This window comes from Aquila chrysaetos, chromosome 24 (assembly GCF_900496995.4).
Source record: "Aquila chrysaetos chrysaetos chromosome 24, bAquChr1.4, whole genome shotgun sequence".
NCBI classification, from domain to species: domain Eukaryota; kingdom Metazoa; phylum Chordata; class Aves; order Accipitriformes; family Accipitridae; genus Aquila; species Aquila chrysaetos.
Window position 1 is genome coordinate 8,914,586 of NC_044027.1, and position 17,651 is coordinate 8,932,236.

Here is a 17,651-nt window from a genome sequence, read left to right on the forward strand (position 1 = left end):
GTGAGCAGATAGGCAATGTGACCATGCTGGCATGTACGTGGCTCTGCTCAAGGATCCCAGCTGCTTTAGCGTCAGGTTATCCCTAGGTCTTTTTCTTAAGAAAAATAAATATTAATTGTTTTACGTTCACCTGAATGATCCAGAAAAGATGGTCAAGCTGGTGCTCCTCACTAGATCTAGATCATCGCTGCCACTCGCACACTGAGACAGGATCCTTACGGCTCTGAGATGCTTGTCCCAGGATGCACAAACATGGGCCAAACTGCTTGAACGGCACCTCCATGTCCTTACTGGAATTAGCATGGCAAAGGAGAGTGAAAATGAACACATGTTTCTGCAAAGGACAGCAGTGTCTACACATACTTGCACCTGTACTGCAACATCAGTCTATCAGAGTCAACCAGCCAACCTCAGAAAGCCAGGCTCCAGCCAAGTATTTGGGTACCCCAGCAAGAAGCAGCTTCCCGGCTCTAAGCTCAGAGGGTCTTCATACAACTTTGTGCCTCCCAAACCACGGAAGTTATTCTGCTTGCTACCACAAGGGCACGGCTGCCCTTCGGGTCTGCCTCTGCATGGGCAGCAAAGGAGCTTCACTACATCGGCACAGATTCACTACAATAATTCTCCATCAATGTTATTTTGCAGTGCTCTATTTTTCAGCTCATACATATGGCAAGGCAGCAGCTTGCAGACTCAGTGTATTGGTCTCTGGTGACTAATTGCCTAGGTAATAAAAAAAAGAAAAACCTATCATGCCACAGCTATGCAGCCACTATATTGCAATATGAAGTGGACATACTCTCAAGTCTCCTGGGATTCCCCGAAATTTGCAGTTGGGAGAGGGTTCAGAAAAAGGACATTCAGAAGGTAAAACCCCACGGTGCCTGTAACGCTCTTAAATGTGACCTCCAGGCTTCCCTGCAGCCACTAATGGGCAAACTCTGCACTTCGCACAAATTATCACAAGTATCAAAAATATCTTTACAACGGAGCTTTTATTCCCATATATTTGAAGCTGCTTTCCCCTTTTGTTTCTTCTCTAAATCGGTTAAAATGAGCATTAAGGGATATAATTATGTTGTTAGCTTAATTGCCTACTTAAAGCAGAATCTACAGGGGTTTAATGCAAGATTTGAAAAGGGGGGGGGGAGGAAATTGGGATATTACTGGATACAATTTTAAAAATGAACCTATTCTGGGGAAAAGTGAGTTTGGGACATGGGACAGAGCATGCAGGGGGAGGAGGTAGAATCAGCCCCCATCAGTTTCTGTCACAAGGTTTTGTCAAAATGCAAATTGTTGGCCCATTCCTTCTCCAGCAGTCTAATTTTGGAGAATTTGACCTAATTAATCATTAACCACCACAAAAAAAAAAGTATCCCTCCTTCAGTTTGAAACCTTAATGCTATTATTGGCGTGACACACTTAAGCTCAGGATAGGGGCTGTTATCTGGTACATGCCCGATGCTGCAAGGACCAGTCCAGCTGGGAAAACTCTTGCTCCCAAATCACCCAACAGGCAAACAACCCTTTTCCACAGACAGAGGAGCACAAACAGGACAAGGGGAGAAAAAAATTGGTACCCAGCCCTTATTCTGATAGCTGCTGTCTGAAAAAAAAGTCACTGGTGTCAATGTGCAAAGGCAGAAGGATGCTCATCCTCCCTACGAGCCAAGCCATCCTCTCCCACGCACACTCATGCACTGGCCGTCTTTTGTATTTATTTAGAAACACTAAACTAAATTTTCAAAGCTTTCCGTGTTTACGCCACCTCATTTAACTAACTTTATGCCAGACCCAAAAAAAGCACAGGGCAAAGCCTGCTGACGAGCAGAGCGGAGTGCAACGCTGCCAGAGGCTGGAGCCAGCCACGCGTTGCCAATGGTCCCACCACTTCCCTGGTGTTACTAACGGCATCGCACGGCTCTGGGTGGGGAGAGACTTCTAAGGCATCAGCAAAAAATGCAGGATTTTTTCATTCATGGTCCTAAATGCCTCTAATTTCTACATTTCTCCTCTCTTCCCATTGAGAGTTGCCGTGGCTGGTATTGTTTCCGCTGTCTTAGCAACTGAGATGCTGCTTCTTGAGCACTTTCGGGCTCCTCTAACTAAACCCTATAGGTTTAGTTTCTCCGGCACTGGGGTTTGTCAGACCTAGAATTAAGCTCAGCACTCCTCCGTGCCACCTTCCCTTCCCCGGCTTGACTGCATTATTTAAAGTACAGCTCTAACCAGAGCTAAATCTCTCGCTCTGAACCTCCAGTTTGACTCAGAAACTTGGGTTTCTGCAGGTTTTTGATTACCTTCCCCCTGTCCAGCACTCACCACAGAGCTGGGGCACGCGGAGGACACAAAACTTGGGGGAAAACCCCACCACCACCTTTATGAGGTTTCACTGGCCATATGACCCAGCAAGGGAAAACGCTCACAAAAATTCAAAAAATACATGTGGGAAACACCGTTCTGCTCCTGCAGAGATGGAGCAAATCTTCACCCACAGCGTTTGCTCAGAAATACATGCCGAGCAAAACCAAGCACCACCATCTTCTTGTTTTGCCAGAAAGAGAAACAAAATGGTGATCACAAAAGCGATGCTTTCCACCCAAAACAAGAGCCCTCCCAGGGTCCGCCCCCTCGCCTAGGCAGTCCTTCCTAAAAGCTTATTTAAAGAAAACTTTGAAATCTTTAAGAAAACTTTTTATTATATTATTCAAATATTCAATACTCAGTATGTTATTTCAAATGTTATTATATTTGAAATCTTTAAGAAAACTACTTTATGTTATAAGCAGCTGTTTCCCTACAGCCTTTTGCAGACCCCACAGAGACCATTGCTGGCATTTTGGATACTGATGGTGTTTGATGTGTCCACACAAGGGAACATCACACCCCTGGATGAATTATCGGTATACTCAAAAAAATCACAGAATTAATGTATTTCAGTGTCTCCTTGGGAACATAGAGGAAACGTGCATTGTTACGAAGTTCGGTATTATTAGGAGGAATATGTATAGCACAAATTAAGGACTTCAGAGAAGAAGCCACCTTGGATCGTTTGATTAATATAGTAAGTACTTCCTATGCCAACATAAGTGGATTTCAAACAACTTGAACTCAACATAATTAGATAGATTAATAAAGCACCAGAATTAAGACATTAGGTTGAAAGGAAAAATGTGAAAGAATTTTGAAATTAGCAGATAAAATGAGAGAAAGTAAACAATGGGATGCATCAACTGACAGGCTCATAAATCCTGGGGAGTCCGACGGTGAGTCCGACCGACCACGGTCACCAAGCAGCAATGAACAGCACCATCAAAAAAATCTGGGTTTAAAAGCCCATACTGGAAACTTTACCCCGTGGAGGGATTACATTAAAACCACATTGAAAAATAACACTGTTGCAAAATCAAGTCAGAAAATGCCAAAATTTTGGTGGAATCCACCCTGTGCGATGTGCTGCCAGCCTGCACCATGCTCTGATGCAGCCCCAAGTTGCTTGAATACACGCTGCTTCTTCCACGGGACCCTCAACCTTTCCAGCACTCAGTTTGATATAGAAAAAAATGAAAATAAAGGGGTAAAAAAGAAAATTTCTAGCAGCCAGACTGACCTGGCCAGGGCTGCTGCTGCATGATCAGGTCATTGATTCTGCAATGTTTGTGCCTAATCATTTTTTTTAATTTAGAATTAAAATTTTTAGAATATTTTCTAGAAATAATTAGATTTTGATTTTTCTTTTTTTTTCCCCCCTCCTGTATTTGTGCTTTCCTCCATACCTGGGTTTGGGCAATGCGGGGACACCAAAGATGCAGGAGGGATGCTCTGCTCAGCCTCCCAGCCCTGCTGTGTGCCACCCCAGCAGCCCTTTTCTTTTGAGGCTCAGCTGAGCATTTGCAGCTCTAGTACTTTCCGAGCTGGATTGGGCTGTTTTTCCACAGTACCATATCCCTGAAATACAAAAAGTTCTCCCGGTTTTCCACTCGATGCCCGATAGGGTTTTTTTCCTCCTGCCCCAGAGAAGCCAAGTGCTCAGCAACTGCACCAGCCCTGAACCAGCCACCAGAGCCCAGCGTGTCATTCAACCACGTCTAGGAGGGAAGATCAGCAAAAGACAAAATACACCCCCCCTGCGAGGGGCAGGGGCCCAGAATTGCCTGGGTCCAGTGCAACGCGCTTTCCCCCACACCCACGGCAATTTTTGGGGCTCACTGTGAGTGAACCCTCTTCCTCTGAACTCCATTCATCAGCCAGGGCAGCGGTAGTTTTTGCTGCAACTTCTCCAAACAAATTTCCCCCTTAGGCAGACACCTGGCTTGGAAAATTTCAGCCCAAACACTTAAAAAGTTTTGGCAGAGTTATAAAGAGTCAAACGCAGGGGCTCGTTGGAGTTGGGCAATCTTCACCAGCGGCACTGCTGCCAGCTCCGCCTGCAATGCAGCCACCCAAGGGAAGCAAAGGCCAAAACAAAAAATTTAAAAAAAAAGTAAAGAAAAAAAAATAAGCTGAATGAGTCATTGTTCGTCAGAGGAGAGGAGGAATCGGGATTTTTTTTGTTTGTTTGGGAGGGGGGTGGCGCGTTAGAGATACTGAAGGAAGAAAGATTGTTTTGTTTTGCTTTGTTTTACAGATATATCACAGGAAAAGTCTTGTTTCGAGATTATGTAGAGCTATTAATGATGAGCAAAATGGCTGTCAGTCACGGCCTATATTCCCTGGGTAATGAACAAAGTAGTATTTTTATTATACACAAAAATAGACAGGCCCTCCCACGACCAGCCGCCAGCCCCAGGCTCTCTGCAGCCCAACGCAGCAGGCACCCAGCGCCGGAGCAGGCACCCAGCGCCGGGACGGACCCTCCCGCACACCCGGTCCACGCCTCCTCCTGAGCTTGACTTTAGCCAGGGAAATAAAGCTAAAGCCAAAATGGGGCCGCACACATGAGCGGTTAATTCAAATGGCTTTAACTATTTGTATTAGTAAGGGCGACACGAGGATTGGGAGGACGCAACAGCTGGTGGCACAAGACAGCATGGATCAGGCAAACTGAGGTCAAAAGGGCCTTTTCAGCGCTGTTTGTATAATTTTTTTCCTTTTTTGACAAAGTGAAGAAAAAATAACATTAATGAATCATGTACACATCACGTGCCCGGTGACCTTGCAGAGTCACCGGCAACTCCCACTCATTTATTTTTCAAACAGAACTAGGAAATAAATATAAAAGCATCGCTAGCCCATGTCCTTCTCAACGCTGCTGTCAGGCGAACAAAAAGAAAAGACGCTTGGGCAATAAGGAAGTAGGGAAGAATTTAAACAAACAGCCCCAGTGCAAACCCACGCCTCGGCAGGCGTCCATCCCACCGTGCCATGCCCGGGGGCACCGGCTCCGCTCGCAGGCAGCCGCCACGCAGGTGCTTTGCAAATCCCATCCCACACGCCAGCACATTTGAATTTTGGGAAAGCCTTTAATACCTGAAGCTCATAAAGACTTGCACTCAAAAAAAAAAAAAAAATTGTAAGAACACTTAGGGCTTTATATGGGCTTTTTTTGTAGTTTCTATTAAAGTTTTAGCAAATATATTAAAATAAATGACTGGGAGCTTCACCCCCATGGTACACCCATCTGCTGAGCCACCCAGATTTTGATTTACTGGCTGACACCAGAGATAAAAGTGCAAGGCTCTTTGGGTGAGAAAAGCATGCTCTGCCCAATGGGGAGCGCAGAGGTCCCTGTCCTCGTCCCTGTCCTGGTCCAGGCCAGTTTTGGAGACCCCCGTTCACACTGAGAGAGGAGCTTTTTACAACAGCTCTTGCTGGCAGCATGGGAATGCCAATGTCAGGAATCATGTCCTTCCTTATAATGAAAGAATAATTCAACATACAACATTAACAGTAAATTTCTTGACCTACACAAGGAGGATTTTCCATGGCTGATGATGTTGTAAAAAAGGCAGCAGAGATAGCACAAAGTAATCAGTAAAATTATTTTAAAATTTCCTCTTGCATTGGCACCAATAACCTGAATTTTAAGGTCATCTTACAAGTTTTTGAAACATTTTGACTCAAAATGGCGCTTTTTTTCTTTTTTTCTTTTTAATAAATGTTTCTGTGGTGCATCATGGGCTTAGTTTTGTTTTCGGTTTTTTGGTTTTAAAGGGGAATTAATCTATCAAGTCTTCTTCCGAAGGCAGTAATAGTTAAGCACACGCTAACAGAAGTGCAAATCAAGACCAGGCCAAGCGACATAATTACTTTCCAGACGGGTGAACGTGCCGGCGATGGAGTAGCCCATCTGCTGAGAAAACGAGTGGAACAACTGCTCCAATTTTTTTTTTCAAGCAAAGGTGCAGCTACAAACCCACAAAATAGGTTTCGCTTCCAGCAGTCAGCGCCTCAGAGCCATTTTTATAATCCTTGTTTTTCTTAGATTATCCCAGTGTGGTTTTTCTCCTGTTTCCTTGTTGAGCACTATTTAACCAGCACAAAGTATGCAATCATTAAACCATGCAACACAGAGCCAACTGGTCACCCAGAAATGACCAACAGCAGCAGCCAGTCATTTCTAAAATAACTGGTTTGTTGGTAAATCGATAAAAATAAAATCGCCTTTGGTGAATGTAATTTGAAGGTAGTGCTGGGTGCTCAGCGGGTTTGGTTTCAGTCCTGCAATGTGCCAGGTCCCGGCAAGGGAAGGCGGCTGAGCTGCGCCAGGTGCCCACCACACGCATTTGCACCCTCCAAGAGCCTCAAGACGGACACAGATATATAAGAAAGAGGCAATTATAAGCATCTCTTTAGAGATAACCATTTTATTTAATAAATAAAAAAAATCTGTTTGGAGGCCTGGTCCTCCAAGCTGGAGTTTCTCTCTCTTGCAAGAAGCAGACTTGCAATGAGTAAAGCATGTCTTTAAATTAAGTATTGCAAGTTAAGGCATACAGGCATTTTCCTCCATCTGCCTGCTGATGTGCCGGGGACCAGGGCAGGATCACGGGTGCCACCACCCAAGGCGCACCTCTGGAAAGTAAGTAACATTTCTCCCATTCCTTTCACGTTCAGACTCTGAATCTGAGCAGAGTACTGGGGACCGCTATACCGACTTTGGAAGGAAGCCAGACAAAACCCAAATGCGCTGCTCCTGCCCTAGTGCTGCTCACTGTGCCGGGATGCAGGATGAGCGCCAGGACGTGGTCCCCCTGCTCAGGTTCGGCTTCGTGCTCGCTCCAGGCATTTACTGAGTCAAATTATGAGCAGTCACGGGGCAATCATTAACCAGGGAGGCCAACGGGCGCCGAGTCCACACACCTGCTTTGCAGGGGAAAGTCATGTGAAATAACACCCTTAAGGAACCAGCACCGCTCGCCATCCCAGAGACTCTCCAATTTAGTGATAAAAGTGCCCATTCCCATGGAAAAACCCCAATCAGCACGTGCAAAACACAAACCCGTCGCCTCCTCCCGGCTTTAAAAGGTGCGCTGGAAGCAAGAAGCGAGCACTCTCGTGACCAAGGTATCCCTGTCTCGGCAGCTGTCCCTGCGCCACATCTTGCCCACAGGAACCAGAGCGTTCCCCCTCCACTGTTTCCCCTGCACCAGCCGGGCTTGCAGGACAACAAACCTCATCTCCCCTTTTATCAGGGATTCAGTTAATCAACTCGCCGTTCCTCCGCGCTGGTATTTGCACCCTGCAGCTCCAGGGTCCTTCAAGGCTGGCAAGTCACAAAACCCATGTCTTTTACTGAAAAAAAAATCTTTTAGAAGTCTGAGTGAGATTTTGGGAGCAGCTGGAGCCGAACCTGAGCAGCATTTACCCATTTAGCTGATCTCAATTTTACAAACATGGTGGCAGCCGAGCCTGGGGGTGAAGTGCACAGCCTGTGCAAATACTGCCCGAATTATGCTGGGTGCGAACGCAGGGGGAGCAGGGAAGGTCAAGCCCCCCCGCAGCTGGCGTGGGGACCCCCCGCCTCATCCATTTCTAGAGGTGCAGGTACATTAGTCATCTCATTTTCAAGTTTCCTAAGTGCACTGAACCAGTCTTTCCTGTTTTACTTCAAATTAATGGTCACCACTGAAGGGAAAGCAGCACTGGGTGCTCCTGCTGGCAGCAGTGCAGCATGGTGGAGCATCTCCGGGGTGTTAATGCCAGGAAATGCTGCAGAAATTGCCCTTTGGGGGAACTGGATGTCAGATTTCAAAGCCCATGCCAGCACCTCCTTCTCCTCTCCACGCAGCGGGCACACCAAAGCAGCCTCCAGCACCCACCACTGCCACCCCTCAAGTCCCTGCACCAACGCAGGCAGCTTCCAGGAGCCCCCATGTCCCATCCCCCCTGGGGAAGTACCCATGGTCCCCCCAAATCAGTGCCTGCAGCCCCCCAGGGTCCCCCTGGGCAAGGTGTCAGGGCCGCTCCCCAGTGGTGCTGCAGCAGCAGGGAGGAGAAGGAGAAGGAGGAGGAAGAAGAAGAGGAGGAGGAGGAGGAGGTCTGGTCCAGCCCAGTGAGCTGTGCTCAGCCACAAGCTGTGCTCAGCCCCACCAGGTTTTCACGTGCATGAGTCTCCTCCTGTTTGAGCAGCATCACGTTAAAGTGACCATTACAAAGTCACCACCCAGCAGGTCTCAAGGTCTTCTCCACCAAAGAAAATCCTCCATTGCAATGTTTTCTGTTCAGGTACCAGTCATCTCCATGCAAAACCCCAACATTTCTGCAAACAAGAAGGGATGAATTCCTGTCTGGCCACTGGTACCATCCTCATCCTCCTCCAAACACATCCCAACTGCCCTGACGTGTGCAGGGAGCAAGCCCGGGATGTCAGACCCAGATGGAGAGACGAGCCCCATCTCACAGGTCCTGTGACAGCAGCAACCCTCCAGTACACTCAGCGAGATTTTTAAATAACTCCAAGGCAAATAAATGGTGTTAGGCCCCTTCACTTGTAGGGGCTCACCATGTCAACCACCACTTAACGACCAGCCCGTTGTTTCGACCTGCTACACGGCAAAACATTTAGGCATCTAATTTTTAACACTTTTTTTGTAACTCTCTGTATGCCTACGTGGAAACTAGTTTTGAAATGCATTAGAAAATACAACTACTGTGAAATCACCAATTTTGTTGCCTTGCTTTCAGTGGAAGAAAGCCCAAAATGGAGGCTTTGCAATTTCTCAAATACAGAATTTCAGTTCCCAAGAGATTACTAGTTTTTGTTTAAAAAAAAAAAAAAAGCAGAAGAGTTATTTTGTAACAAAAATATTGAATGTCCAAACTAAGTCAAAAGTTAACATGCCACTGCCAAACTTCTGCAAGGACCAATCGCTATATTAAGAAAAGAGATCATAAAACAAACAAAACTCCAAACAACCTACAGGCCATGATAACCAACATCCAACAGCAATACTTCTTTTGCTATGTGTAAATTTCTAATTATAACCACACAAAAAAAAAAATCCCTCCAAATCCAATCAGAATCCTTCCCACCTTGTCCCCAGAGACCAAATTTACCCAATCACAGTTTTAAAAATTATTTCCATATGTTAATTATTTCTTGTAAAAGATTAACTCACTTCTCTTTTGTGTTACAGTAAAATCCATGCGGAGGCCTCAAATTTGGCCTCAACCGAGCACCAAATTACAGGACTTTTCCACATTTCAGGCCCAAAATAGATGCTCGCAAAGCAAAACGCAAACCCGAGCAAACTTCTACCTGGCCAGGTCTGTCCTCATTGCAATCACACAATTGGGCCAATGTCTGTTTAAACGTTCAGTTGGGACAAGGAAGAACATGAAAGTGTTTACTGATGTCCACCAAGGAGAGCAAGTGAGAACCTTCCTACAGAAAGTCACTATACTGTGCTGGTCCAGTCACTCCTCTGTGCTGATGAAGACCTGGGTGATTCAGGCAGTTTCTGGGGATCCATCGCATTCTCCAGCTCTTCTTCCTTGTCCTACAGGCCATGCAACCTGCTATCACAAACCCAAGCACTTCCTCCAAGCTGGCGTTGGTCCTGAAACGTGTCCTCCAGCAGCCTGACCAAGCTGGTACCCAAGAGGAAAAGCACCCACCCAACAGGGATTTTATTTCTTTCTTTATTCTATTTCCTTTTTTTTGGTGGCCGTTTATCTCAGTCCTAAAGGGCCAAAATAGCCCCAAACCCTCCTGCCTACTCAGAGATGGCTTGGGACTGGAGAGGAAGATCACTGCTTCCAACGGCGAGGAAGGGCTCAGCCACCTCCCATCCCATAAACTTAAACCAATCCATAAGACTGTTTGCTTTGTCAATACAAAAGTACAGCATAAAGCCTTCAGGCACCAGTTAAATCTCAACATCATTGTATTTATAGTTATGAATAATAAGAGCTTTTCCACAGCACTACAGCAGCAAGGCATAATTCAACAGAAATTCAATTTTTAAAGGATGATGAATTGTGATACACTGAGATTTTTATGCTCCTGTGACTATTAAGAAGCCCATGATATTCATTTTAGTAAAGTAAAAATTGAATAGGGCAAAGCACTGTTCACGACTCAGGTAAGAGCACCACTGTGTTCTGGCATCTACACAGATCTCCATCGCGACCAAGTAGGAGATGGGCAAGTTCAGATGACTCCCAGGCTCTGTCATCACTGATGTCAGCTGCAAGTTTGGAAATCACTGAGCATCAGCATCTTCTCAAGCACCTCCCACAAGAGGCCACTGTCCCTCTCCTGCGTCACACCATGCCATGCTAATTTTGCAACTCTCCTGTTCCTAAATTCTTTTGCTTCTCCCTCCGATTCATCAAAAAAATGCTCAAACACTGGTTTTAAAGCCTTCTCAAGCCTTTCTCCCAGCTTCTCGTCATCTAGCCCATCTCTCTGGCAATGTCTCAAGGAGTGCGACAATAACTCTACACAGACAACATGCTACTCTACACGGATCTGCTCTCTGATCTGTTGGTCCTTCTTGAGAATCGCACAGAAGTTTTGCCTAATTAGGATTTTGCATTAGCTCATTCAGGGTGCCTACAGTACCTCTTCTTAAACCAAGCATTGCTTTTGCCTCCACAGACCCAAACTCCCCTCTTTTGTTATGTTTCTCCAACCCACGAGTCAATTATCTTCTCCTTTAAAGCATCACCAGAATTCACCTCCCGAGACTTTGTCCCCTTAGCACAAACCAGCCGTCGGGATGAATCGCAGCAGCAGAAGTGATGCCCTGACTGTGGCAGTGCCATCATCAGCTGAAAGGCAGAACGAGGCGAAGAAATTCTGAAGTGAGCAATTACAGACCATCCCATGCATGAGGATGCTTCTGCTTAATTTGATCAGCTGGTGGCTGGCTTTTACCCTAAACTGCAGGGGTTTCTCTCTCTAATAAAAACCTTTATACCCAAGCTGTATTAACCACAGAGGCTTTTAGCATCCAAATACAGACTTTCAAAATTCTGACACTCTTACTATCACTGATTTCTAGCAGTAGGCTCCGTATCTACAGCTCTGTGTGTCATTTTAAAGGGACTGATTCACCACCAGGCTTCATTTTACCCATTAAAGCAACAAAGCATTTCAGCCCAATGCATGAAAAACAAATGCTTGTTCACACAGCTTCACACAAACTGGCTCGTGCTTAGGCAGGGCACCCTGCTGCCAAGCTCTTTGTTGCCTTAGGGTCCTACTTAAATCTAGAAATCAGCCCCAGTGATTCCTGGCACTGTATTGCAGGTTTGCAGCATGGGCTGGGGTCAGCTGCTCACCATGGACCTTCAAGGACACACACCCCGCAGGACCCAGACCCCTGCTCCAGCACACAAACTCTCACATCTCGTTTTGCAAACGCCCAGCAGACCCAAGCTCTCCACCCCTTCCATAGCTGTGTATATGCCAAGGGCAGTTGCACAGATAGTACCTGCCCAAAACACCACTGGAGAAACCCCTGAAACAGGTTAAATAAGGAGGCTGATGCCAGAAGAGACAGATAGTATAGATACGGTCCCTCCACCCTCCAGCTTCTCATCTTCCTCCCAACCACATCCATGGGATCCCCACTGCCCACCCTCTCCTCCGCTGTTTTCACACCCTCCTGCCCCAGAGCTCGGAAAAGAGGGTAAATAGGTCTCACTACCTCCAGCACTCCTCAACCCCCAATCCCATACAGACACACTCAAAAACTCTTACTTCCTTCTAAATCTTGTCTCCAGGCTTTTCAACTTATCGAGTCTTTCATTTGAGTTCAATGGCCTTTGGAAAAGGCTCACTGAGCCTCTTAATGATGCTCCACTGCACACGTAGCTCTCGTCTAACAAAACCTTTTGTAGGCAACATGCTGGTCCGACAGCAGGGCAGCTCTGCCCGAAAGCCTGGTCCACTGCAGACTCACAGGAGACGCGTGACTCTGCCTGTATGGGTCAGACGTTACCCACCACATGTTCTTCCCCAAGTAAACACCACAAGGTCTACCTAGAGAGGCAACTGACTCCTGAACACCAGCTCTAAAGGGGGAAAATTCACTGCAGAGGTAGATTTAATGACTTTCACAGCCATTCAACCAATGGGTGCTGCCAGCATGGCTGGAGGTAGGTAGCTCATTCCTGGCCACAGAAACGCTGTCACCAAGCACCCCAGTCGCACCCGCGGGTAGGCACAGAGCTGACCCCCATGCGCGCTATCCCCTCCACGACATTGGCGGCAGCATTTCGGATGAGTTATAAACAGAGGTCTTTAAAACACGTCTAGGCAGCAGCTAAGGAAGACACCTAAAACTTTCCACACCACTTTCAACCCAATCCAAATTGGGAGTTGTAGGTGACTGCTCCGATCATCCCCACTGCCATGAGCCCTGGGGACAGCAGTGTCACCTCCATGCCCAGCCATTTCATGGACATGAGACAGCTGGTGCTGACCCATCTGTGAAAACGTGGCCATGACCACGAGCAGGGTGGAGGGACACCCATTCCTTCATTCCCCTTGGACTATTCCCAGGTCCAGGTCCTCCTCCTCAGACTCCTTTCAGACTCCTAAAAAAGGACTGGGTTTTTGATGGGCATCCCTACCACATCCTACCACACCAAATGTCAACAGGTCAGGTCACAAGGAAACAGTAACATGGCCTTTTAACATAGATGGAGCTTCAAAACAGCTCACAGTTCAGTCTGTTTCTATAAGCACCATGTAACATTGTCCTCCCTAACAAAAAAGGTGGAAAAAATGTAACTATGAAGAAATGATAGTTACTGTGTGATGCTGCCAGACCAAAGAGATACCATACCCATGGCAGATACAATGAACACACCTGAGACAGGACAACATGGGGAAAGGATTCAAAATCAATTTTCTGCAGGTGTGAACACCCTGTGCCAACCTGGCTAAAAATGTCTTAGCAAGATGTTCAGCCTGTATGTCTTCATATGGAAAAGAAGAAAGAAAACCAGCCTTGTCAAACAGACTTGGCACTACTTCCTCCTAAGATTTATGGCTTTGGTTGAGAAAGATAACTATTTTAGTATAAGAGACTTAGATTTTTGCAGGGCTTACTATTGCAAAAGATGTTGATTCAAAAAACAAATTAGCCCTAGAACAGAAATCAATGTAAACATATATTAAGTGGATCAAAAAATATCTATTTGATAAATTTTGAAAACTAACTGTAATGAGGGAATCCTCATTTCTTCCAAGAGAAAGCAATACCTGAAAGGATTCAATATCTATCAATGATTTACAAGCAGCCAGAAAATCATTCCCAGTCATGTTTGCAGAGAACATAAAATTAAAAATTAGTTGCACATAATTAAAGAGGACAGGTCACTAATACAATGCCATCTGGATCGATGGGTGTGCTGGACTCATTTAAACAAGATACATTTTTAAGCAGCCAAACACAAGATTGTACAACTAGGGTAAAAAAAAAAAAACCAAAACCAAAACAACAAAAAACCCCAACATGCTGAAGAACGGCTGGAAACCACTTAGTCATCATGGTAGAGACCAAAGGGAGTCCTGCTGCCCACGTAAGGCCATGGAGAAGGAGGTCAGGGGTGTTCAGAAGAGGACAGCGAGGCTGTGCAATGTACCGACACCACCAGGGACATTGTTATTTTGTGCTGTTTCCATTTCTCGTGCAACAATCACAAACCAGATGGGAGAGAAAGAGGCACATCCACCACGCAACTCCTTGTATCCTACAGCAGATATCTGAAATGGGCCCATCCCTCCTCGTTGGCTATGAACAAAGATAAACTTTGGGCCAAACAAAACCCGTGGGTTTGACTCTGGAGTTGCTGCCCTGGGCAGTGCAAGAGGCTGCAGCTGGATGACCATGAGCCTTTCCAGCCTTGAAAGCTCAAGTCCACAAAAGGTGGACAGAGCATCATCTGGACTCACACTAGTGCTGTTCAGACATTAAAGCCAGACCCATTTTCCTTAATCCTTCCTGGACTGGACGACTGTGATCCAAGAGCCTGTTTATTTTTGCTGAATTAGTCAGATGGGTTCCTGTCAAAAACAAAGCTAATTCTCCAGCAAATTTGATCACATCTAACAAAAATCTCCATAGCTTGGACTCAGAGATCCTGACTTACAGTTGCAGAACCCAAGGAGAGAAACCAGGAATGAGGTACCAATTATTTTCTTCCCACTTTATGTCTTATAAACCCCTTTTCCTCCTTGGCTGCCCAATTTATTTTTTATTACTGCCCTAGACGGCAGCTCCAGAAATGAAACACTTAACCTCTGCAAGTTGCTTCTCTTAATGAATACGCAGCAGTTTGCTATTCATTACATCCAAAAGGAAAAGCCAAATCTGTTTCTGCTGCATTAGCCAGCACGGCTGTTAAACGCAGCACGGAGAGTAGCCATGGCGACCTTCTCGGAAAGGAAAACCGGACTTTTCCAAAGGCTATTGTCAGCGCTCAAAAAAACAAAATAGAAGCAACTTTTTTTTTTTTTTAATTATTATTTATTGCTACTTTGAAAGAAAAATCAAAGCCAGTGAAAGATGGCAGACTGACAGCAATAAAGAATGCATTTATCCACAGACTGAGCATAATACACTCAAGGTGTTGAAAATTTATTGTTGGGGTACCTCAGATCTGATCTGGAAATAACCACCTTCATAATGACACAGCAACTGATCTCCTTGTATACCAAAATCCCCAACACCTCTGCTAAGTCTACTGGCTGATGCTCAACTGGTTGCTTACCTACAGCCCACAAAAAATTTGGTCAAGTCTACCAGGACAAAGCCACCTTGAAGCTATGACATGGTAATTTTTTCTACCTCTCAAGAAGACAAGGACAAGGCAAATGAAGATAGCTTCTATGCAAAGAGGGCACCAGAGGGTCAAGTAAATCTCACTCAATCACTCTACCCATTCAAAGCTATGAGTACCACCAAACAAAATATCTGAAACATCCTGATGCCTCCCAAACACTAGTTAATACTGACAATTTCGATGTGAGCTAGTGAAGTAATTTCTCTTCAGTTCTTGTGCTGGGAAATCTAAGACAGATTATACAACTTGCCCAGAGCCACAGAAAAAGATTTTGTGAGAACCAGACACTTGTCTCTTGAATTTCAGTCTTGCATTTTATTCACAAAATCACTTCTTCATTTTGGAGAGGTTATCTAAGTGTCTAGGGTCATCCCCAGCCTCTGCTGGGTAATCAAAACATCAAAAAGCCAACAGACACAACCTGGCCAGTTAAAGGATAAATATTAATAGCACTCCAAACCACTTATTGCTACCGCAATTATTAAATTAAAACAGGGTCATTTGATTGCTTTCCAAAGCCAAGAAGGGTGTTCCAGGATGGAGGGGTCCTGGTAGTGAACTCTGTGATGGAGAACACTATGCAAAGAGCATTTATGCAGACTGACACACAAGCAACTATGATATATAACCAGATACTGCTCTTTGGGGTCTGTTGGTAGCTTTCTCTCAGAAAAAAAATGAAGGTTTCCTGAAGCGTTCCCATGTGGCAGGTAACATAATCAGACACTGTAATCAGCTGCTCAGCAGAAACACAAATTCAACAAGCAGGAACATCAAAAAGTTTCCACAGCTTCCTGCTTCTACCAAATATGACATTTGGACTTGGCAAAAATACATGAATGCGCGAGACCCCAAAGCCTCTTCTGGCCTCTCCTTGTTAACCATCAGAGTCCAGACCTCACTCCGTCCTCTCAACCCACCCACCAAGGACTCTCTAGCTCTCCACCGAGGTCTGATCTTCAAATAGCCAGAGCCCAGGCTTCAAGTCACCCCCTGACACAGTAACTTCTTGGAACAGAAGTGGCACTTCCCACCCCATTCTGGCAACCAATCAAGTGGATTTGCTCTTCAGGCAATTGGAGGTATCCTCAACTCCTGTCCAGCCATACAATGCAACTGTAGAGCTTTTATGGCCAGCAGTGACAGTACTCCTACAGGAATAGCAGGCAATGACAATTGCGGAGGTGGCTGGGCATCCAAGCACATTGGCCAGGCATCAAACAGTGCTGGCCAACACACGTGGCTTGGCATGCAAACTGCCAGATCAACTACTTCTGGTCTTAAGGGTCTAATCTATGTCCTTGCAAAGCCAATGCAACTACTGTCTTCCTCCAGCAATGTGTAGGAAAACATAAAATCTGAACATAAAGCATAAATCTCAGGCCACTCATGTTCAGTATTTTTCTCTGACCATCTTCCATAGCTTTGAGCTAACTGCCAAACACTGCTGAAAACCATAAACAGTTCCCACTATATGTGGCTACCCACAACTTTGAGGGCCTACAACTCTGGGTGTCACTTGTTAATGTCAGTCTGAATGAACACTAATTCATTTTTTAATGAACTGTAGAACAAATCAACCAAAATAAGCTGGTGGAAAGGGCAACTACACATGCCACGCCGACCTGCACTCTTCAACGCCTTACCCACATACTTACTTTCAGAGCCAAACACTTACTCCGTGTTTTATTTTTATGTATTTTAACTTCCAGCACTACACAGATCCTGTCTTTAAAGCTTCTGAATACCAGATGAGAAAATCCTCTGTCAAATGGCACATTAGCCACATAGCTGAGAAACGATCCATCCCAGCTAGTTTTAAGACAGACAGATGAAGACGACCAGGAACTCTACAATGAGGTTGCCTACAAAAACCAACATAGACTCTGTAACCAGAAGGTATTTTCAGAATTACACACTTCTGTTCAAAGGTCTTTTGCCTTTATTGACTCTCTGACATTCAAACCTATGACCCTGCAGCCATCATCAGGAATCTGGACTATTGGACAATGGTGGTCCTTGCTCTCCTGCCAGTAACCCTGTTACTGCTCAGCCATCCTTCACAAGGGCACACAGATGAGCAGCAGAGCCAACAGAAGAGCCCTCATCCAGTCAAAGCTCTTTGCCTTCTTGAAAACTGGAGGATGACTACATTAGAACAGTTATGCACAACTGCTGGATAGCAAAAGCTTTTTATCATATGAGGACATATATTTGGAAACACCAAGTAATGGAATTTTACCCTTTTTTCTTTCATTTATGGAACAGACAATACAAGTGTGATGTGGGAGCACCTTCACCTTTCACAGTGTTTAGAGGAAAAGCCTCCTCCCACATGGACACATGCTTTCCAGGACACACTCTCTCCTTTACAGAGAAGGAAAGCCTCTGAGCAAAGCTCAGCA

General features: G+C 45.4%; 1 protein-coding gene across 39 annotated transcripts in view; it reads right to left on the reverse strand.

Moving 5' to 3' along the window:
- The window catches only part of ZNF618 (zinc finger protein 618), a 164,549-nt gene that overhangs the window by 110,130 nt on the left and 36,768 nt on the right, over positions 1-17,651 (reverse strand). Inside the window, exons 1-2 of one of the 39 annotated variants that reach the window (XM_041120041.1) lie at positions 8,598-13,622; positions 7,618-7,737 (exon numbers count right to left, since the gene is read on the reverse strand). The exons of 36 other annotated variants lie outside the window; for them this stretch is intronic. The gene's annotated coding sequence lies outside the window, so the exon portion shown is untranslated. Of the gene's footprint in view, positions 1-130; positions 223-7,617; positions 8,324-8,597; positions 13,623-17,651 lie in introns of those variants that run through there. 2 more of the 39 variants (XM_041120040.1, XM_041120042.1) reach the window with 2 other exon arrangements.